A 23,547-nucleotide genomic window follows, 5' to 3' on the forward strand; every position below is an offset into this window, starting at 1 on the left:
CGGCACTGGGTATCCCAACATTAGTTCATTACAGTTCCTCAGAAAACAAGCCAAAAAATCAGCACAAAAATAAAAATAATGGCTCAAGGCCCGCACTCACATGGAGTTGGACCTATCAAGGCATTGCCCCAACGCACGCACATGCATGCATGTGCACGTTTGCACAGGTGCACTTGTGCAAACACAGAGACTTGCGGCTCCAGGTGAGACGTTAGTAAGCTTTGGGGAGTGTGCACGGGGCTGCTTCCATGTTTTGGCATTTTTAGGATGCCCTCCCCGCCCCATGCCCATGAACTAAAGATGGCTGGTACAGCCAGTAAAGTAGCAGTGTGTGTGCTTGGCAGCTTTATTTTTCCTCACAGGATGTCTCAGATAACCACCCTGCGTGCGGCAACTGGACACTGTGTTTGATTCACTCTTTCGGAGATTCAAGCTCATGTTAGAAAGTTACATTTGGGAGGAGGGAGGAGGGTTCAGGATGGGGAGCACGTTTTTACCTGTGGCGGATTCATGTTGATGTATGGCAAAACCAATACAATAAAGTTAAAAAATAAAATAAAAAGAAAGTTACATTTTTCTCAAAAGTGCCTGCCCAGTACATGGTGTAGAGCACAGGTTCTCCAACTTAGCACCTTGGGTACCATCCCTGAAATTATTAGTTGCGAACAGGGAGGCCCAATGGTCTGGATTGTTAGCAAACACTCTGGTGATTCTGACTGTGGTGGTTGTCTGGCCACACTTGGAGAAACCTTAATATGGAAAGGAAGTGGTGTCACAGTCCCTGCAGTGGTCTTGTTCCGCTTATAGGCTGGGCTATGCCTGTCAATTATCTGTTCAGATGCTGGTGACTCATTAGTGGCTTGGAGCTCATGAAATCCCTGCATTTAATTTAACAAATATTTATTAGGCATCAGCTCTGTATGGGAATGTAATGGGCACGGAGAACCCACCAAAGTATAAGGTATAGCTCCAGCTATAAGGAGCTTGAGTGCCTTTTCTGTCTGTTTACATTGTCAGGACTGTCATTAATGTAATTTAGGATTATCTGTTTTGTTTCATGGGTAGAGTCCTGTGTTGGAGAGAAAAGAGGAACAAAACAGAATACAGAGGAAAGATGCAGTATCTATTAGTTAAGCACAATGCATTGAATGTATCTATAGTTACAAAATATCCTGACAATCCCAACTGCAATTACAATAAATCTGTCTTAATCAAAAACCGTCCATTCAAAGCCTTGCAGAAAAAAAAAATTATGCCACTAAAAATGAACTTTGAGGCTCATGTGAAAGAATTTTTAAAAGGAGTTATTACTAAGGTGAAGTCTATATAGCTACAATTATGTGATAATGGGGGAGATAACCATTTAGGCTGTATTATTCAAATAAAGGAAGAAACCTTTTTGTCTCTAGCCATTACTCAACTGGATTATCTGTGTTGTCCCCCAAATTCCAGGTAATCGTTTTGCCTTGGCTTTCTTTGATCTAGCTTGAGTTTGGAATTAGAGATGTAAGCAATATCCTTTTTGTTAAATTCCGTGCATAGCTTCTGAGACCTAATTCATCGGCCGACATCCCTGGACAGAGCATAGAAACCCACCTGGACACCGTTGTCAAGGTTTCTCACACATATTTCACTGTGGAAGCTGTAAGCCTCTGAGGAAGGGTTGGTTAATTAAATGCCTTTTAGTCACAAGGTTTAATGAGACTGCTTTTAAGATATATTTGGGGAATTGATGGAATATCTATTTTCTTTTCACACCCTCCCCTACCACATACATATACACACTCCAGTCCTTGACTTCTAGCTCAGAAAAATCAAAGCTGGGTTTGTGATTTATTCTCAAACTGGAGTTAATGATTAAAAACCCCTCCCAGGCTGAAATCTGGGGATGAGGGGTTCTGCCTGTGTTCACTTGGAGAAGGAGGAAAATTTCATTTACAGAAGTGTACCTGTGGAAAAATCTTCCACTCTTGACTGAGAACTGCCCAACCCCTCAGTTCTCCACTCTTGGCCTCCCCTCCTGCTACTTTTCTTACCTCTGTTCAACACTCAGAAGAGACCCAAGTGGCCTTCAGCTGAAATTCTGGCCCCAGAGCAGATTTCAGACACGGGCACCATCTTGCTTTGGGAGCTGTGAATTCCAGCCACATTTGACCCTTACCCCTACAAAAGGCCTCTCTTTTTAATGCTCTGGGCCGTCCACTGTCTTATGACACCAGTCAAGTTCTCTGCAGTTTCAAGTGTGGGGCCCTGAAAGGAGTCCCAAGCCTGGCGTCTTTTCTGCTCTTTCGTTGATAGATCACTGTTGCATCAAAGTTTCTGAGTCAGGAAAGCCCATTCTTGGGCCACCTGGCTGGACATGTGAGCTTCCTACACCACAGCCTATGACTGACTCAGGGAGGCAATGGGGCGGCTCTTCACTTTGCACCACAAGTAGCCTTTTCCAGGTCACACCTGCCAACAAGGCAGCCTAGAGGGTGGCTTGCTGCTGCTGCTGCTGCTGCTGCTAAGTCGCTTCAGTCATGTCCGACTCTGTGCGACCCCATAGACGGCAGCCCACCAGGCTCCCCCATCCCCAGGATTCTCCAGGCAAGAACACTGGAGTGGGTTGCCATTTCCTTCTCCAATGCATGAGAGTAAAAAGTGAAAGTGAAGTCGCTCAGTCATGTCCGACTCTTAGCGACCCCATGGACTGCAGCCTACCAGGCTCCTCCATCCATGGGATTTTCCAGGCAAGAGTACTGGAGTGGGGTGCCATTGCCTTCTCCGAGAGGGTGATTTGGAAAGTAGCAAAAGGTGAAAAGGCAGCACGCTGAACAAGCTAACCCAGCTCTCCTCTTTCTCCAACCCCTGATGACTTGTGTTTTCTCCCAGACAGCTGCCATTTTGGTCTTCCAGCCACTCAAGAATAGAATTGTACAGCTTCAGACCAGGGGAACTTCTCTGCATGTCAGAGATGAGGGGAAACGAAAAGGATTCTGGATTAAGTGCCACCTCTCTAAGAAGTCACACAGCCCTGTATCAAGTGAGAGGGCAGTGTGGTTTATGTCAGGGAGGGATGTGAGTTGGGGATGGGAGAGAGTCCAATCTAAAGTCAACAAAATCCAATTGTTCCTCCCTCAATTCTTCACTCTCTTGTTTTCCTAATCTGTACACACACACTGCCCCTGGGCAGGAATTCTTTCCAACAAGTACCCCTTGTTGGTGGCCATTCAGACCCTGCTTAAATGCTTCTAGTCATGGGGATATCATTTTCTTGTGAAATTGCACCTTATAATCCTGTATACTAATATCCCAGATCCCCACTTGTAGGCGATGGGTTTAAGGGCATGAGCTCAACCAACCCAGCCCCCTCTGAGGAGCATTGGCTTGGACTAAAAAGGCTCTGACTTTTAAGATTAAATGGTGAATGCAGATGTCCCTGGGTTCAGGCCGTACCACTCTCTGGCCTCAGATAGCCATTAACTCTTCAGGGAGCCTAATGCTATAGCCTTTGTGTGTTTAATGTAAACAACTCTTCTGTGCTTTAAATGCTACAACCACAGTTGCTTCTTGTTTGTGCTAAAAGTCATGTTCTCCTTGCACTGGGTCCAAGTGGCCCAGGTGGAAAGTTTTGAAGAAATTGAAGAAGAGGTACATTTTTAAATGAAATGAAGGCAGATGGAAGCTGGAGTCATACAAAGGACATTCGAGTTGGATTTTCCCAGAGAGACTTCAAGCCTGTAATACCCATTTGCCATGTTTTATGTTTAATTTTCCTCAGGCGTTTGTTTTGCTCCATTCGCCTCTAGGCTGTCTCAGCTGTTGTTCACGCATGGTACTGTGGATGTTTCTGCTGCAAAGTTTGATCAGCTAGAACTCTTTCCACGTGTCAAAACACCCAGCTTCCACTGTCTTGAGGGAAAATTCGAGAAGGTACTGGTTTACCTAATGGGGAAGTTCAGGGTGGGGGCTGGCTTTAGGTAGAGCTTGATTCAGAGGCTCCAGGGCTGTCACCAAGAGGCACGGCTCTCTGGAGACTCAGCCTCGCTCTCCTCCATCCATCAGTTCACTTCTCAGATTTCACAAGGTGGCAGGGCACTGGCAGTGGCTTCTATTTTCTCAATTGCACATCTTGTTAGTCCAATCCGAGGGACACTTGATACTTTGACAGGAGCTCCCAGCACGTGACCCCCTCTCTCTTTGTGTTTTCTACACCCTGGTGTGAGAGGTGGAGCCCACCAAGACCGTTTGTACTTCACCTCGACAGAGGGATCTCTGCCCAAGCCTATCTGGATTGTTGTTCAAAGAGGAGCTGACAGATCCTGGGAGGGAGATTGAACATGTGTATAGCAGGGGCAGCTTTCAATTTTCTTCTTGGGTGATTCGGCACCCTCAGTGCAACTCACCTATACATTGACATGGGAAACAGACAGCATTGGAAGCAGTGGCTTCAAACACAAGAGGAATAAGATACCAAGAATAGTTTTGAAATCAGTGCCAATACAAGGAGGGAGATAGAGGAAATTCTACTCTGGGTGGTGGGAGAGGAGGAAGCTGAGAAGAATCAGAGGATACGGTGTGAAAGTGGTTTGGCCACAGTATCCTCCAAAACTGTAATAGTGATAAGCATAACAGGAATACTTAGCAATAATGCATATTGAGCATAATGCTGGACAGAACTTTACATGTATTAACCCATTCAATACAAGTACTTTACATGTGTTAACTCATTTAATCCACACAACAGCCCTATAAATCAAAAGTTATTATCATCATCATCCCCATTTTATAGATGGAAAAATCAAGGCCCAGAGAAGCAACTTGTCCTACAGCTAGAAAGTTGCACAACTAGGATTTCAACTCCAATAGCTCTTAACCCGGGCTTCCCTGGTAGCTTAGCTGGTAAAGTATCCACCTGCAATGTGGAAGACCTCAGTTTGATTCCTGGGTCGGGAAGATTCCCCTGGAGAAGGGATAGGCTACCCACTCCAGTACTCATGGGCTTCCCTGGTGGCTCAGATGGTAAAAAATCTGCCTGCAGTACAGGAGACCTGGGTTCAATCCTGGGTTGGAAAGATCCCCTGGAAGAGGGCATGGCACCCCACTCCAGTATTCTTGCCTGGAGAATCCCCATGGACAGAGGAGCCTGGCAGGCTGCAGTCCGTGGGGTCCCAAAGAGTTAGACACGACTAAGCAACTAAACACAGCACAGCTCTTAACCCCACATTATAGTGTCCCCAGTGAATGGCAATGTTCTGGTGGCTCCAGGGACAGGAATATGGCTGAAGGAGTGGCTTGAGTCACTCTCTAGAGCTGACAGTGTAGCGGACTCAGAAGAAGGACATAAGAACAAGAGCAGGAGACTTTATTTATTCTTCACAGAAGTAAAAAAGATAATTATGCCCCATACAATACAATAAAGTATCAAGGTTGCTGTTTAATAGGAGGAATGTCAGGAAGTGCAGGGTGTGGTTAACTCTTAGTCTTCTGGAGGCTAGCCACTGACTGTAAGTGGTAAGTGTGACTGTGGGCAAGTCACTTAACCTCTCAGTCCCTCGGTTTCCTCTTCTGTGAAATAAGGATGACTGTGCCTTGTCTCCCTTGTTGTATCATTATGGAGATTAGACAAGATAATGTGAGATGAAACACTTTGTACAGAGAACTTGCAGTCATAATTATGCTTTCTATGGGCACTTAAAAGCTTATTTGCAGTAATTTATGGCATTGTCATTGGGGTACTTTTATTAAAGAAAAGCTCTCTTTTCTAAAGAGTATTATATATTATCTTCTAGAAATAACTTACTTTTTAAAAATTACATATTCAGTGTAGATAATTTCAAAAACAAAAATGAATATAAAATGAAGAAAACAATAAAATTGCCAGGAAAAAATCTACTCAACGTTTTGGTTAATATTTGTTTCAGTTCAATTTCTATGCCTATCTATGCTTTTTTAAACCTAATAATGTTTCAGTCTAATATTTTATCTCACATATATACACTGTCTTTACTCTTTTGTAACCCACTTTTCCCTATTGTATTTATTAAGAATATATTTCCTTGTCATAAATCTTGTATAACAGTGACTTCTAAATGTTTTGACCATGATCCATAGTAAAAAAAAAAAAAAATACATTTACATCGCTACTCAGTAAACACACACACACACAGATGCACACACTCGTACATATAATTGCCTGATACTTGCCATTAATGTGTATGGTGTAGTCTGTTATTTTCTATTTCATATTAAAATGAAATAGTATAGAATAGATAGAATACACTATTTCATGATTTACTTATAGCTTCTATGACCCACATTTAGATCACAATTTGTAGTTTGAAAAATTTGTGGAGATACACCATAGGATATGGTATAGGATTTGTGGAGATATACCATAATTATTTAACAGATCTCCTATTGAGCTTCTATATATTTTAAAATATCTTGCCATTCATTCTTTTGTTCATTAAATCGTTCAGTAAATATGTATGAACTGCCTAGTATGTACCAGGCACTGTTCTAGGTGCTGGGGACACAGTGGCAATCTAGAAGGGATAAGGTCCCCATGTTATTGCACTTACAATCTATGGGAAGCAGGAAAATAGGCAATATACATATCTACAGACCAGGAAACACCAAGATAATATGATGGGGAATGATGGAGAAAGCTATTGTAGGTGATGGTCAGGAAAGGTTTCTCGAAGAGGTGGCATTTAAGCTGGTATTTCAGTATCTAGAAGATATTGGTTTAAAAAAAATTTTTCATGTATCTATTTTATTTAGTTATTTTTAGTCGTGCTGGGTCTTTGTTGCTGTGTGGGCTTTCTCTAGTTGTGGTGAGCAGGGGACTACTCTTCATCGCAGTACATGGGCTTCTCATTGCAGTGGCTTTTCTTGTTGTGGAGCACGGGCTCTAGGGCAACAGGCTTCAGTAGTTTCAGCTCCCAAGCTCTAGGGCACAGGCTCCACAGTTGTGGCATGTGGGCTTAGTTGTTCCTTGACACGTGGTATCGTCCTTGACTAGGGATTGAACCTGTGTCTCTTGCATTGGCAAGCAGATTCTTATCCATTGTGCCACCAGGGGAGTCCTAGAAGACATTGTTGAACTGCATCTTGAAAAGATTTGGTGTAGGAAAATTTAGGCTGAGAGGACAGGTAGCAGAAAGACCTAAAGGTGGTCAGGAGCCTGGAATGTTTCAGAATCAGGAGGATGGCCAGTGAAACCCCATAAAAGTGAGCAAGGTGGAGGAGGGAGGGTCATAAAGGTTGGGGTTAAAAAGGTTGGCAGGGGTCATATCATCCAGGACTTTCTGTTGCAGACATGCTCCGTTTTTGTTTACATCCACAGGTATGGCTGGAGGGAAAAGCTTGAGAAGCATCTTGACTAGCTACAGCTGTGAACAAAGAACATTGGGTGGTAGGGAGAATAAGAAAGTGACATACTTTTCTGAATGAAGGCTTCTGTATGAAAGAAGATCCAAGTTTTGTTGGAGGAGCGTGGCCCTGGCACAACACCTTATTCTGTCCCCAGTACACCTTTCTGGGGAGATTTAATCTCCCAGAAAAGAGGATCTTTGACTAATGCGCTTCCATGTCCTCAACACCTAGCACAATGCTTGACCCACAGTAGGTGTTCAATGAATGTTTGTGAGGCAAACAAGTAAATAAATGACATCTCTCACTCCCAGGCACATAAGCAAAGGATAGAGGCAATTTGTGACAAATTTACATGTTCTCATAGTGTGACCTGCTAATCCTCATGCTAACGGAGGAGAAAGGGCCTCCATGTGGTGAAGGGAGAGTATTTCTTTAGCTCCTTCCTGGTGAAGTCACAAATTCTCTCTCAGAAGGTATTATTTATTTTAATTGGTCTTTTTAAAAAAAAAAAAAATTATTGAAATGGCATGACGACTCACCAGCTGTTTTTTGCAGTGAAAAGAGATAACACATTGTGATTGCCAGAAACAGATGTTGAAGAGGGCTGGAAATTTGATTTTTCCACATCAGGGACCCTGTTGTGCATTGAAAAAAATTGACAGGGTTATTGGAAACTAGATTGTTGGTTTCTGTGAGGTTGTTCACTCATTTTGTTGAAAAAGGGATGGTGGGAATTGCAAGAAAAACAGACGAGCCCTGGAGGAGCCGCTTTGGCTCTGAGTGGCTCTCTGAAACAGCCTTCCCCTGCCCTGCTTCCTTGTTGCCATCATCAACCTGTGCTCTGGGTAAACATGGAGGAGGCAAACAGAGATATTTTATTCTGGTGGTTAATGAAAGCTTCTCTTAATTGTCTTCCAATTTCAGAGTAAATAGCCTAGTTTTTTGGAATATAGAAAACATTCCAGAAAGCAATGCTGGGAAGAATATGACAAGTAGGGAAGAGATCTCTGAGAGAGCAACATAATACTTCCTTCCCTAAGGAATTTGAAGCAGCTCACCACCTTAAGCGTGGTCACAGGGTTAGAAAACTGTTTTATCTTCTCCTGGAAGATAGAGACAGCCTGTCTATGTGGTGGGGGCTTTCTATCTTTTTAGCAAAATTGTTGTCTGTCATTATTTGAGCTTTTTTTTTTTTGGAATAGTTGAAGTATAACTGATTTACAATGTTGTGTTAGTTTTATGTGTACAGCAAAGTGGTACAAAGTGATACAGATTCTTTTCCCTGATAGGCTATTAGAAAATATTGAGTATAGTTCTCTGTGCTCTACAGTAGGTCCTTGTTGATTATCTGTCTTATATATAGTAGTGTGTATATGTTAATCCCACCCTCCTAATTCAGCCCTCCCCTACCTTCCCCCTTAGTAACCATGTTTGTTTTCTATGTCTGTGGGTCTGTTTCTGTTATATAAATAAAAACATTTGCATCTTTTTTTCCACATTCTACATATAAATGATATCATATGATATTCACTTTTCTCTTTCTGGTTTACTTCACTTAGTACGATAATCTCTAGGTCCATCCATGTTGCTACAAATGGCACTGGGTTCATCTGGTTCATTCTTTTTTAAGGCTGAGTAATATTCCACTTGGTGTGTACACACACACACACACACACACACACAGAATATCTTCTGTATTCATCTGTTGAAGGACAGTTAGCTTTCTTCCATGTCTTGGCTTTTGAGGTCTTTATTGAAGCATAGTATTCATACAGAAAATGCACAGGTCATAAGTGTACAATTAGATTGATTTGCATAAAGTCAACACACTGGGCGCTTAAACCAGCAACCAGATCACGAAACAGAACATGACCAGCCCCCTAGAAGAATCTTCCTCCTGCCCTAGTGATCTCCACCACAAAAGGTAATCACTGTTTTGTCTTTAAGCACAATAAATCCATTTTGTCTGTTTTAACATATAATGTAAATAGAATCTTATAGTATGTACTCTTTTGTGTCTGGCTTCTTTTGTTCAGTATCATGTTTGTGAAATTCATCCATAGTTGTATATATAGTTATAGTTCAGTCATTCCCATGGACATATAGTCATCTATTGTGTGACTTTTCCTTTCTTTTCCTTTCTAATTTTGATGAGCATTTGGATAATTTGCAGTTTATTTATTTATTTATTTTTTACCGTTACAGCCAGTGCTACTTTAAACATGTCTCTTGGGGGACCTGTGTACCCATTTCTGTTGGGTATATTCCTAGGAGCTGAATTGCTGGTTTGTGTATATCCCACTTTAGTAGATGCTACCAAACAGTTCTCCAAAGTCGTTGCACCAGTTTCCACTCCTATTAGCCATGTGGGAGAGCTCTGGCCTCTGTCTTTTTGCTGTTGTCGCTCCCTACACCTTGCCTTGAGTAACTTCAGTTGCTGCCACTGTGCTTCCGAAAGTGTGGTTTGAAGGATGTCACCTGCAAAAGGCGGTGCTCTTAAGCAGTTTTCCTTACTCTCTCTCTCCCTACTGCAGTGCAGACTGCTCAGCATCTGCTCAAGTATGAAATTAACCTTTATATAATGCTGGCTGGGATTGGAGAAGGTGAAACTAGAGGAAATCATTCTGGTTATTGAGATTTGTTTTTCAGGATTGTAGTTTCAAAATGTCCCTGATTCCCCAGATATTAAAGCTAACAGAAGGAATGAGTAAAAGCTTAACTTGCCTTCTGAAAAGGAATATAGGCAGGTGTTAATAGAGTTATGAAAATCAATATGAATTGTAATTGGGGTAGGCCTGTGTGGATTCAAATCCTGGCTCCATCACTTACTGTGTGACATTAACCAAATTACTTAATATGTCTGTGTCTTGATTGCCTTAGCTGCCAAGAGACAATACTAGTAACATCTACCTCAAAGGGATAGACTTGTGAGGACTAAATCTGGCACTACATGTGAAACACTTAGAAGAACTCATGGCATGTGGTATGTGCATTGTGAGCATTAGCTAGGTAACTGCCCGTCTTAAGTCTTGAACACTAGAAGTGGTGCCTAAGAAGAAGATTCTTGTTTAATGAGGAAGTATTCTCTAGAGAAAGGAAGGCCAAGAAGCAGGACAGGGCAGGGGAAGGATCTAAGCAAGGATGTGGTCCATCCAAAGTCCAGCTTTAGTGTATCCTATGGTGGCACTTGGTGCTTCGCTGGTGGCTCAGACGGTAAAGAATCTGCCTGCAATGCAGGAGACACGGGTTCAGTCCCTGGGTTGGGAAGATCCCCTGGAGGAGGGCATGGCAACCCACTCCAGTGTTCTTGCCTGGAGAATCCCATGGACAGAGGAGACTGGTGGGCTACGGTCCATAGGGTTGCAAAGAGTCGGACACGACTGAAGCTGACTAAGCAGCAGCAGCAGCATGGTGGCTCTTGGAATGTAAACGGCACCAGTTGCCCCACCCTGAAGCAAGGGAGATGGCTTTTCACACCCCCTTGTTGTGATCTGTCATTGACTGTGGGCTGCAGGGGGTGGAGCACTCTTAGACTGGGGACTCTGCTCCTATTGGCTGAGGCCAATCCTCCAGAGAAGGGGACATCTATAAGCTCTTACCTGGGGCTGGGTGCACCTGCCAAAAAGAGGATATGAGTGGGGCACAAGACAGTCTATCATTTCTAACCAGACTTTTATTTGTAGTCAAGTCAGAAAAGTCACAAGTTCAGTGATTCTAAACAAAGTCTTTGAGGAGTAAGGGAGGTTATCTTCCTAGACATTCTTTGCCAGGGACAAGATGTCCATGGGCACCCAGAAGTTCTCGTAGTCTTTGCCCACATGAATAATAAGCATGTGAGTGTATGCCCTACACACAAGCAGCTGCCTTGGTACAGGCTCACAGCATTAAGGCTCCCAATATAATTCTGGTCCTTCCATTCATTGGGACCTCCTTTAGCCCTGCTTCTCAGGACAGTTTCCTTTACAGGCCACCACTTTAAGTTTTTCTCTGCCTTCTGGCCATCCCTGTCCCTGTGGGAGAAATGAAAGGAAATACACAGAGGGCATCATCTATCTGAAGGTCTGGATCTATGGTACTTCCTAGTGAAATGTCGCCATACCAAGATCTTGTGACTTAATCAGAATTTACATAATCTGCCCTTCTCTGTGGGAGATGGAAGCAGGTGACCTCTGCCAGATGTGCACTTGGTTTCTAGGAGGTGGCTCTGCTGGCCATGCTTCTCTCAGGAGTCAGATTTCCACTTACACAGGACAAAGCAACATCAAAGCAAAATGAGTCACTGCTTGGACAAACGGGAAGCTTCTTCCTTCCCTGACTCTGCACCCAGGAAATGCAGGGGGAGCCTGTGCACACCTGGGTGACGATGGGGGTTGGGGACTGAAAGAACATGAGAGAGCCAGTCTCACACTGAAATCTGTGTCTCCTCATTTCAGTCAGATGAACTGAGAGAGTTGCATCTAGCCTGCCTTGGAAGTAAAATCTCGGAAAGGGAGATTGAAGGGACAGCAGCACTAAACTGAAGTCTGCAACATATACCATATCTAAGAATTGGTTCCTTGGATAGTAAGTAGCTCATCTGTTCGTTCGTTCATTAATTTGTTCAACTGGTGTTTAGCAAGTATCCTCTGTGTGCCAGTTTCTGTGCTCCATAAGTGTACCTTTCAAGGAAATCAGTCACAAAATAAATAACTATAATTGTGATGAGTGTTAAAAAGCTGAACCCACCTGAAATTGGAAGCTCTAGTACATTGTTCAGGCTTCGCTGGTGGCTTAGTGGTAAAGAATCCACCTGTCAAAGCAGGAGACTCGGGTTTGATCCCTGTGGTTAGGAAGATCCCCTGGAGAAGAAAATCGCAACCCACTCCAGTATTCTTGCATGGGAAATCTCATGGACAGAGGAGCCTGGCGGGCTACAGTCCATGGGGTCGCAAATGAGTCAGACACAACTTAGTGACTAAACAACAACAACAAAGGACATTGTTCAGTACCAGCGGGAGCAGAGCTGGGAAGTTTTTCTAGCATAGGAACAGCTGTTTCTGATACACAGGAAGCCCATGGGCAGAATAGAAGGCGAAAGCTGGAAAAAAAATTAGATTTTGCATTCCAGTGCTTTGGTTGCAAGGAATGACCACATGGATGCCTGCCAGTTCATTCACGCATCTGTTTGACAAATATCTGAACACCTCCAGGATATACCAACTAGACGCATTTCAGATTCCACAAGATTATTTTCATAATCTATATAGTGGCATCATTCCTCGTATCCTCCTGGGGCCGCTCTATTCAGATACGCCAGAAGACCAGCTGGGTAGGTGAGAAGTTAAAAGGAAAGCCTGATGGAAAACTGAAATGATTCCATCAAGAAAAATTGCTAATTGTGGTTTCTAAACCTTTCCCCCAAGGATGTTTTAAAGCAGGTAGTGAATTTTCATGTGCCAAGCAGGAGGTTCTGTTTATGGCTTTACCCCTGAGGAACAGCAGGAGAGGTGGCCAATGTTCCGTGTGATTGTTGGTCACTACGTGACTCAGTGGTCAAAACAAAACCCGTGGGACCTAACTGCTAAGGCCTGTGCTTCACCATCAGCTGTAACTTCCTCACTTCTTCTTATGGCTGGTGAATCTGGCTCTTTAGAATGGCATCCAGTGCAGCTAGGGCAGCCATGGGTTTAGCATTTAGAATTAAATGAAGGCAAATAGGTGATCTAGGCAGTGCAATATTAGCAACAGGAAGAGCAGCAAGAGCAGTAGCAGTAGTAATAGTTAAGAATAGGAGCAGTAACCACTTATTGTACATGTTGGACACTGTATTTAGCACTTGTTTGGATAGGTCTTCCCTGGTGGCTCAGTGGTAAAGAATCTGCCTGCCAATGCAGGAGACACTGGTTCCATCTCTGGCTGGGAAGATCCCCTGGAGAAAGAAATGGATCCCACTCCAGTGTTCTTGCTTGGGAAATCCCATGGACAGAGGAGCCTGGCGGCCATGGTCCATGGGGTCACAAAGAGTCAGACACGACTGAGTGACTAAACAACAACAACTGGATCATCTCATTTAATTCTCTTGACAGTTCCAGGATGTGGGTTCTGGCTTTCTTCTCCAATAAAGATCAGTCAAGTTGCCCACGGTTACAAGCATTTAAGTGGCAGACTCAGAACTGGACGCAAGGTCTGGCTAACTGCAAAACCCATTCTCTTAATTGTTTCATTTGATTACCTCTCAAGAAAGTGAGCTTTGGTGTAAAAGAAAAATAAATCTGCCAGTTTACGCAGTTATTAAGACTGTGGTGAGGCTATTGAAATACTTTGTCTTTTGATTTTCTTCCTTGGAAAATGCACACAGCCCAGTGGGGTGGTGAGGATTAAGAGGATTAATTAATTGAAAATCTGGCACACAGTAGGCACTCAATAAAGGGCAGTTCCATTTCTTTCTGTGAAAGCCACTTGGATTCCATTGTAAGAAGGAAATCAAGGAAGTGTTAGCTCAAATTAATCCTTTCCAGAGGTCTAAAGCTAGCCTTGCCTGTGTTTTCCCAGCTTGGTAAGGAGGCTCAAGAATATTACAACCCTCAGCGGAATGCCTGCTCCTGAGTAAGCCCTGACCCCTGATGCTTCACAGGAAATGGTGGTGGGTGACTACTTCCATTAAATTGAGTAACTGGTATGAAGATAAGCTCATATGTAGCTGTTTGAGGATTAAGTCTGTAATCATGTGATACTATAGTTACTATGAGAGAAGACAGCTAAAAAACGAACTATAAGCCAGTGAAAATGTTCACATTTGATAATAGCGCTCCTTCTGGTTTGAGAGACTCCTTCTCTGATTGGTTGTTAAAGATTCCAGAAAGCGAGCCCAGTGACCTCTCATCCACTTTGTTATGATTGGGCACTGAGTCACGTTCTCACCTCTAGTCCCCAGTGGCACTCCCTAAATGGCCTTCCTGCCTGGTTTCCAAACCAAGGCCTAGTCATATTCCAACAAAGCTGCTGATAGCTTCCTGCAACAGAGGCCACTTGAGGGGTGCTTGCTCAAGGCCTGGGTTTACGTCATGACTCTGCCTCAGGCTAGGTGAAACTCCTGTCAGTCTCACCAATTGTATTTAGTCTTTTCAGAGATCAGCTTTAGCTTTGTAGAATTTCTCTATTTATGTAAATGTTCTTGTCTTTATTATTTCCTTTCTTCTACTTTAATTTGCTATGTTTTCGCTTAGTTCCTGAGATGAATACTGAGATCACTGACTTTCAGTCTTAATTTCTAATTCATGAATTTGAGGCTATCAATTTCCCTGTAAGCATGGCTTTAGCTGCATCCCACAAGTTTTGCTCTGCTATATTTTCATTATCACTCAGTTCAAAGTATTTTCTAAGTTTTACTATGATTTCTTCTTTTACCTAAAGGTTATTTAGAAGTCTAATACTTAATTTCAAAATATTTGGTAATTTTTTAGTTATGCCTATTTTAAGATTAATTTCTAGCTTAATTCAAGTTAGGGAACATATTCTAAATAATTTCAGTTGTTCAAAATTTGTTGTGATGTGTTCTGTGACCCAGCATATGTTTAATTTTGATAAATATTTCATTCTCAATTGAGATATCTGTGTGTATACATGTGTGTGTGTGAGACAGAGAGAGAGAGAAGTGGGGGAGACTTTATTTGTGTGGTTGAAATCTTCCATATTTTTCCTGATTTGGGGGGCTTGTTTTTTTCTCTAGAATGTGAAGGGAAATAACAACTACCAAGATAGAAATTATAAAAATGATCCAAATCTCAGAATGAAGCACTCACACCTGTATTTTTCATCCATTAGAATTATTTTAGATAAAACTCTTGCTTGTAAGAAAGATGTATATTTGGAAAAGGTTGGTCCAAAGTCTTGCTGTTAGTCTTGGTTTTTCAAGAATAAGGGAGTTACATTAAAATTCCTCATGATGGTGCATTTGTCTGTTTCTTATTTATTTCAGTTCATGATTTTACTTTATATTTTGAGGCCAAATGTACATATTATATATATATATATATATATATATGTATGTATATGTATATATTTTTATAAATATTATTATACACATATAAGCTTCTTTTATCTTCCTAGTAGACTGACCCTTTTTATCAAATGTTCTTCTTTATCTCCTGTAATGTTTCTTACCTTTAAGCCAGGATTCTTGGGCTCACTTCAAGATGTTTCCCTTTTCTCTGAAATCTTGGCCCCACAAATTCTGGCCTCCTGGGTAGCCTTGAACTCCAACAAGTTTTTTTTTTCTTCCCATGTTATGAGACTTTCAAAAGCTCCATTTAGGTTCCCAGTCTGTTAGTTGCCATGTCATACTTGGCTTCTTCAACTCTTGACCCCAAGTTTCTTATGAATCAGCAGATACATCAATGGGGAAACTGGGGACAGAGGCCAGATTCATATTCCCCTCAAGGCACTTCCCTTCTCTCTGGGATCCTGGTTGCTGAATGTTTGTGCCCCGCCCCCAACTCATGTATGCAAATCCTGATCCTTAATGTGAAGGTATAAGGAGGGGGGGTCTTTGAGAGATGACTGTGTCCTGAGGGTGGAGCCTTTATGTATGGGCTTAGTGCTTACATAAAAGAGACCCCACAGAGCTTACTTGTCCCTTCCACCATGTGGGGATGCAGCAAGAAGATGGCCATATATGAACTAAGAAGTAAGCCCTCAGCGGACACTGAATCTGCCAACGCCTTGATCTTGGACTTGACAGCCTTCAGAATTATGAGAGACAAATGTTTGTAGACAGAGGAGCTTGGTGGGCTACAGTCCATGGGGTCGCAAAGAGTCAGACACAACTGAGTGACTAAGCACACACAGATTCAAACCACCTGCTACTATTTTTATTACAGCAGCCTGTGAGGACTAGGACACTGGCCTTTCAAGTCCTTGCTGCTTTGGAAACTCTCTGAGGCCTTCAGCCATGTTCTTTGTATTTTTGACCCATTCTTCTAGTCACTCTCATGAAAGGGCTAGTCTGCAAAAAACTACTCCAGCTTATTGGAAGTGGGTGTCTGGGTGAAGATTTTTGGATGGTCCTTTGACCTAGGTAAGCCTTAGTTTCCACATTAGTAAAATAGAGGCATACAAGACATAACTCAAGGGATTGTTTTGTGGCTTAGATATATGTTAAATGTATGTTATAAGCCTAAAAGCTATTTGAACACAAGTCTTTACATGATTGAGGTTCCTGATGCAAAAATGGTGGTGGGTGTCCATATTAGGCAGTTGTTGACATGGACAGGTCTACCTAGGGGTGTGAATAGAAGTGACTTCGGGAAAAAAAAAAAATGACTTCAGATGGGAGCTTTGGTTGTTGTAGCTGGTGAGTTCATCATTTTTTCAAATAACCAGTCACCTCCTCGTGGTGTTTAGAGGTCCCAGAACACTATTCCAAACACTTTCTCCAAGGACTGACTTGAAAAAATCCAAGGCCATCTACAAGGTCCTTGGACTACTCTTTCCCAAGTAAATAGCCTTTTAGTAAGCAGGAATTTATCAAAAATTATTTGAAAGAATGGAAAAGACAGGTATATGTACTTCGTTCTGAGATCTGGGCCACTGTGATAATTTCTACTCTGTTAGTAACAATCTGTTAGTTACTCTGTTAGTTACAGGTTTATCCGTGACTTTTCCCAGTGAACGAGTCTTGCTCAGTTCGGGTTAAATAGAAGAGTTGCACAACTTGTTGGTCTATTCAGAGTAAACATTTGCATCAGTTTCAGTTCTTTCCCTTACGGTCCTGACAGTTCCACACTTACCTACAAGTTGCAAAACTCTCTGGCTTTTTTTCCCTGTGCAAGGTCAACACCATTCTTGAAGCACAAAGATGCATTTGTCCATCCCTTGACTGGTCTTTTGGAGAAGACCACTTTACTTCTTCCCTGCCGAGTGGTGGGTGGGTGTTAAGACCTGCTTCTAGGCCATTCTACCTGGCATTTGAAATATCTGTTCTGTCTGACATTTGAAAAAATTGCCTTTTTATGCTTATTATCATGTCCACTCTTTTAGAAGTCCCAGAATCCTGATGTCTTTTTGTCCATATGAAACCCACTGTGACGTGAAGCTGCCATTAAGGTCTGCACAATGCAGTCACCAATCAGGCCTCAAATACACTTGACCTACAAATGTTAGTTCAGAGGGGTATCAACTTGATTCAGGGTCACCCATTAAAACTTGAACTCCAACCAGCCCTTTGAATTGGCTAAAAAGCTCCTTGATTGCCCTGATGAAATAGACCACCAGACAGTACAGGGGTCAGTGAGAGGGGAAATTCTGGATGCTAAAGTCAGGGTTCTCATTTGGAGGATGTGGAGGTGGGGAAAACACTTTCCAAATGCCAATACCAGGCTATACTTTAGGCCTAATGAATCATAACCCAGAGCAGAGGCACCTCTTCCCTTCCCCTTGTTTTACTATCCAGAAAAAGCCATGGTGCCAAAGAGCAGAGTGGGTTGAGGGCACTGGTATCTGTGGGTGGTAAGTGTGGCACCATTTTGATTATGCCAAGGTTCAAAAGAAGTCAAGAGAGAAATTACTGGACAAGAAAATTCCTGGGTACAAGAGACCTGATTCAGCTATACTGTTTATTCCCTGTGTCTGAAAGTAATTGACTTACTCTCTTAACAATTTCTTAAATAGGAAATGTGCTGATGAGAATAGGTGCTTGATAAAAGTTTAGTGCTTGACTGTTCGTTCCTGTTGTTGATGCTATTCATGCTATCACTAAAATGATGAAAAATTAGGTGTTATTATCTGCAGTGCCTTTGGAGAGTCCAGATAAACACTGGCTGCCTGGTTGAAGGTTGATTTATACTGAATACTTCCTCATTATGCTAACCACAAATCTCATGACCAAGTTGATTTCCCCTTTCCCCATTCTCAAACTTTTCGGAATACTCATTGACAGCATATTAACTCTCTTGAAAAGAAGTTTGGCAATATGTATAAATGGGATCAATTAAACAGAGGGTTTCCCTGGTGGCTCAAATGGTAAAGAGTCTGCCCAAAATGCCGGAGACCTGGGTTTGATCCCTGGGTTGGGAAGATCCCCTGGAGAAAGGAGTGTCTACTCACTCCAGTATTCTGGCTTTGGAGAATTCCATGGACAGAGGAGCCTGGTGGGCTACAGTCTATGGGGTCACAGAGTTGGACATGACTGAGTGACTTTCATTTTCACTAGAGAGCTATCTAAAGAAATTGACAGACTCCTAAATTTTTTCTGTATCTGGGACAGTTGTTAACACTAAAATGTTATTTGGATGAAGTCAGGGTTCCTTTTTGTTCACTACTGAATTCTCAAGACCTAGCACAATGCCTGGCACAGGAAGGTATTCAATAAATATTTGTTTAATGAATGAATTAATAATTAAATGCTACCTACATGTCTCCGGATAAATCATTAATGTGTCTCACCCTCATTTTTCTCTCCTATAATACAGGATTAATAATACTTAATCCTTGGAGTATTTGAAAAAAAAATAGAGGTAGTGGATGCTATGATTTGCAGCCTGGATTCTCTTTAAAGCATGAAGCGCTCATTCCCTCCACTGTTGGGAGTTTAACAGCTGACAGCTCTCAACTGACTCCCACTTTGTGACTTGTCTCAGTTGCAGAGAGCCACCTAGCCCAAGGTCATGCTCTGTTCCTGGGGCATCCCACCCCCAGTGCCTATCCACCACAGTATTTGAAGGCTTAGCTCCCTTCCTCCAACTCAGGATAACTCTGTTGAGCCATTTTAGCTCTAGAGTGCCCCCTGCATCAGCTGAGGCCTTCAATGGAACTGCATTACAGTCCAACTTCTTTGCCTACTTCTGTTTCTCACCCCTCCCTTCCCTAGGTGTTGATCCCAAGAGCAAGCCCTAGTAAATTTCCTGCATTCTGATCTGTGTCTCAGCCTCAGTGTCTGCTTTCATAGAATCCAACCAGAAACGGAACATTGTTATTGTTGTTCAGTCACTAAGTCATGTTCGGAGCATAGTGTATGCTAAATAGAACACTTACTGGGTCTGGCAGTCAAAGAGGGGCAAGGATCCACTAGAATACATGGCTGTTTCTCCAAGCCCAAGAAGCGGTCTCTTTCATGAGTTCTGACAGTCCTAATAAAAGTGTTTTCTGTTAAATCCTCATGGATGAAGATCAGGGAAGGAGTTGCTGTATTGGCCTACCCACCGATGTCTCTTCCAGTCAGTACAGTGTAGTAGGTGAGCAGGTGGACTTTGGAATCAGACAGCCCTGACTTCAGATACCAAGCTTGCCATTCACCAGTTATGCAACTTTTGGCAATTCAATCTTTCTTACCCTCGGTTTCTTCATCTACAGAATGAGGATTATAAGAATTCTTAACCTCCTAGGGTTGTTATGAGAATTAAATGAGATAAAGTAGGTATTGCTCATAGCATGGGGCTAGTTAGTGCATAATAAAAAGAGTTGTTATTATGCCATGATCAATGGAGATTTATAACACAATCAAGGCCCCGAAATGACTTTACAGATACAGAGAGCTGGGCTCTGATCATGTAGGCAATTGTAAACATCTCTGCGGTAAATACAGAGATGTATCAGGCCCAGATCCCACTCCAGGGAAGGACTTTGTACTCCAGCTATCAGCTTGGTCTGCGTTTGCTTCAGCTGTGGGAAGCCACCTCAGCCCAGGAACACATGGCCTTTACAATGACCGAGGGAAAAGAGGGGAATAAAGTCCCAACCGTTTTAGTCCAACACAGGAGTGCTCCTGGGCTCCCCAGGAGAGCGGGGATTGAGAGAGATTTTGTCCCCAGCCTGCAACACATTTCAGCTTCTCGCTCTGACCCATCCTGCTTCCACATCCCCCTCTCCAGAGCTGTGGAGCCCTCATAAATAGGCTTCACCCCAAACCCCATCTCAGGGTCTGCTTCAAAGAATCCAGCCTATGACAAAGACTGAAAGTGCAATGAAAGGGTACCTCTTCAGGTTCCACTCCCCCATAACGCCCTCCCCCACTCCCTTTGTTCATCCTTTTATCTTTCAATCTTATCCCTTTGTCTGTGTTTTGTACTCTCCATATTCAGAGCATTTCGTTTTAATGGCCTGTTGTACACAGCTTGTCCACGAGCTGTCAGGTCGTGGCAGAAGCCTATTTAGACAAGTTGTCAGGTTGAACGGGAGAAGAAAAAAAAAATCCTAAATCAATGTGTTTTCGCATGCAATCACACGTGGGCTAATTTATCTGCAGTCGCGTTCTACCCTGCCAGTTTGGCATAAGGGTCCTCAGACAAGGGGGCTGCAAGTTGGCTGATTAACAGAGCGATTTTTATTGGGAGAAGGACAACACCATTGTTTTATGGTAATTATCACCATTTGAACCTGTGCACACGCTCATGGGGAAGATTAAAGGAAAGGCTCTGTATGGATGATGAAGCAGCTCAAAACACGCACGGGCTCGAGGGCTAGAACTATTGAGAATATTAACATTCTCTACCTTGGAAAAAGCCCCTGGGAGGCGACAGATTGGCTAACTTTTTAAATAGTCCTTGTGCCTTATCTGTGGGACTGAATGCGAGTGCGTTCTGTTTCTAGGGCTGGGAAAACAGTAGGATGACTTGCTTGGAGATTAACAGTCAAGTCCATTTCAAGGGTAAGAACAGAGCCAGTCTTTATGAGGTGTGAACTAGGCCATTCAACATCCTCCCTTACACGTTACAAAAACCAAAACCAAACCCAAATCCAAAAAGCAGCACTCAAACACGCATATGAGGTTTCTGTTTTTTTTTCCAGAGAGTGTTGTGGCTGTGGTGGTTTTACACTTGAAACACACCACAAACTTCAAAATACTTACCAGGTGAATTGAAAACTCCAGCTGGGGAAAACACAGACTTTAGTATTTTTTTTCTTTGATATTTGATAATTCTCTTTGCATCTTTGTCCATTCCCACTGCCATATCTGAGTTTAGGACAAGGACAAAGCGAAATAAGTCTGTCACTGCAAGGCAAAGCAGACAAGCAGAGAGCTATAAAAATGGCTTGCCGACTGGAAATGGCTGTTTTAAGGGTTTGTGGTGTATGATTAACTTAAAAGAATCTTGCTCAAATTGTCAAGAATAAACTCTTTGGGGTCTGCAGGTGTATCGGTGGCTAGAATTAGAAACACGGTAATGGGGACTATGACTTTTGGAGATCGCCCCACTTCTACGACTTTCTCTGCTTTTTATTTTTATTCCCTTAACAAGTAAGAATCATTAAATGCTCTTCTTGTGGCTGGAGCAGGAGAGAGAAAGGGCAGGGGCATTTCTGAGAATCATTTTGTTAAGAAAACCCAGGCTCACGGATCAAAACAGCTCTCTTCCCTCCCAAACGAACAAGAAAGATACATGTCTGGGCACTCTGGAACTCCTACCCAATCAAGAAATGCTTGCTCCATAAGGGAACATTGGAAAGTTGAGCTGCTAAGAGCTATTTTAGAGCCCACAACCAGGCTTCCATTCTGCTGCCATTTCTAGAATGTCTTAGAAAGACAGAGAGATTTCATAATTGAAAAATAAAACATTGAACATGCAAATGTAATAGTTTGTTTTCACCTTTTATAAGGCCACTGAAATTTTTTGCTCAGGGAGAGGAAATCAATTCTCCATTAAAAGAAGATGCTCAGTGTAAACAAGGCATATCATTTGCTTTGTAATTATGAACTTAGATGAAACTGGCAATAGGATATGAACCAGATATGTTTCAGCTGTAGCTTCATGCCTGAGCTTTTTTTTTTTTTAATCATTATCTGATTTCTCTCGATTTACTGAAATTTTCTAGAAAACAAATTTTGGCCTCCATTTGGTTTTTCTCAAAATCACCAACGATGGTTTACTCACTGATTCCTGTGGTATAGCCAGCCAGTGTCAAGTACTGTGCTAGACGCTGGAAACAGAGCTAAAGGCACAGCCTTTGTTTTCAGGTTGCACATGGTCTAAGGGAGGAGTGGGCAAAATGAGAATTATTGAGCCAGTGAGTTATGAGAACCGACTCTTTGACAGAGCTGCCTCACTGTCCCCCAGCTACTAGTCTGAGTGCTTCCATGTATCATCGCTTCATCCTTATGACAACCCTGTGAGGTTGTTGCTCAGTTGCCAAGTTGTGTCCGACTCTTTGTGACCCCATGAACACCAGGCCTCCCAATCCCTCACCATCTCCAGAGTTTGCCCAAATGCATGTCCATTGAATTGGTGATGCCATCCAAGCATCTCATCCTCTGTCATCCCTTCTCCTACTGCCGTCAATCTTTCCCAGCATCAGGGTCTTTTCCAATGAGTCGATTCTTCGCATCAGGTGGCCAAAGTATTTGAGCTTCATCTTCAGCATCAGTCCTTCTTATGAATGTTCAGGGTTTATTTCCTTTAGGATTGACTGCTTTGATACGATGTTACCTCCCCTGTGAGGTAGGTAACCTTATTAACTCCAGTTTTCACATGGGGAGAGGCACAGAAAGGTTGTTATTTGCTGAAAATCACGCAGCTAGTAAGTGGCAGAGCCAGAATACAAAGGCAGTCAGACAAGTTCAAAGCACATGCTCTTCCCCAATACTAGGGGTTGGGTGGGATTGAGGTGGGGGCTTGGAATGGGAAATAGTCAAGGCAAGCTCTCCAGAAGAGATAACATAACAACCTCAAAAATATCTCCATTGGCCATGTCAGGATGAATATGTATGGAAACCTAATTACTGTGTAGGGCAGAAGGCTGAGGGCAAGGAGCTAGTTTCCAGGACTCGGCTCCAGGGAAGAAGGATCCACAGTGCCTGAGGATGGCCGTGCTGTAGGCCAGTGTTTCCACAACTGTGGTCTTGAAACCTTAGTGTTCTCTGAGACAATGGTGCACACTTGGACAAAGAGGGTTCCAGGATCAAATAAGTTTGGGAAACGTTTGGTTCAACAGAGGAAAATAGGTTTCTTCAGATTTGAAAGGCCCTTAACAGACTCATGTACCCTGTGGAACACCAAGAGGGAAATAGAATCCGAGCACAAATTCTTCCTTCATAGAAAGTCCTACGAAGACCTCATAGAATAAGTGGGTCCCAGAGAACACAGTCTGTGAAATGATGTCTTCCAAGAGGCATGGAGGGGCTCAGGCGGGCTGGAAGCCCAAGGCCTGCTCTGTCCCTTGACGGGATGGTAAGAGAAGACCTACACTGGGTGGCCGGTGCTGGGTTTAGTGTTC

Source organism: Bos grunniens, chromosome X (assembly GCF_055505025.1).
Source record: "Bos grunniens cultivar Pamir isolate PY7600 chromosome X, Bosgru_T2T1.0, whole genome shotgun sequence".
Classification (NCBI taxonomy): Eukaryota; Metazoa; Chordata; class Mammalia; order Artiodactyla; family Bovidae; genus Bos; species Bos grunniens.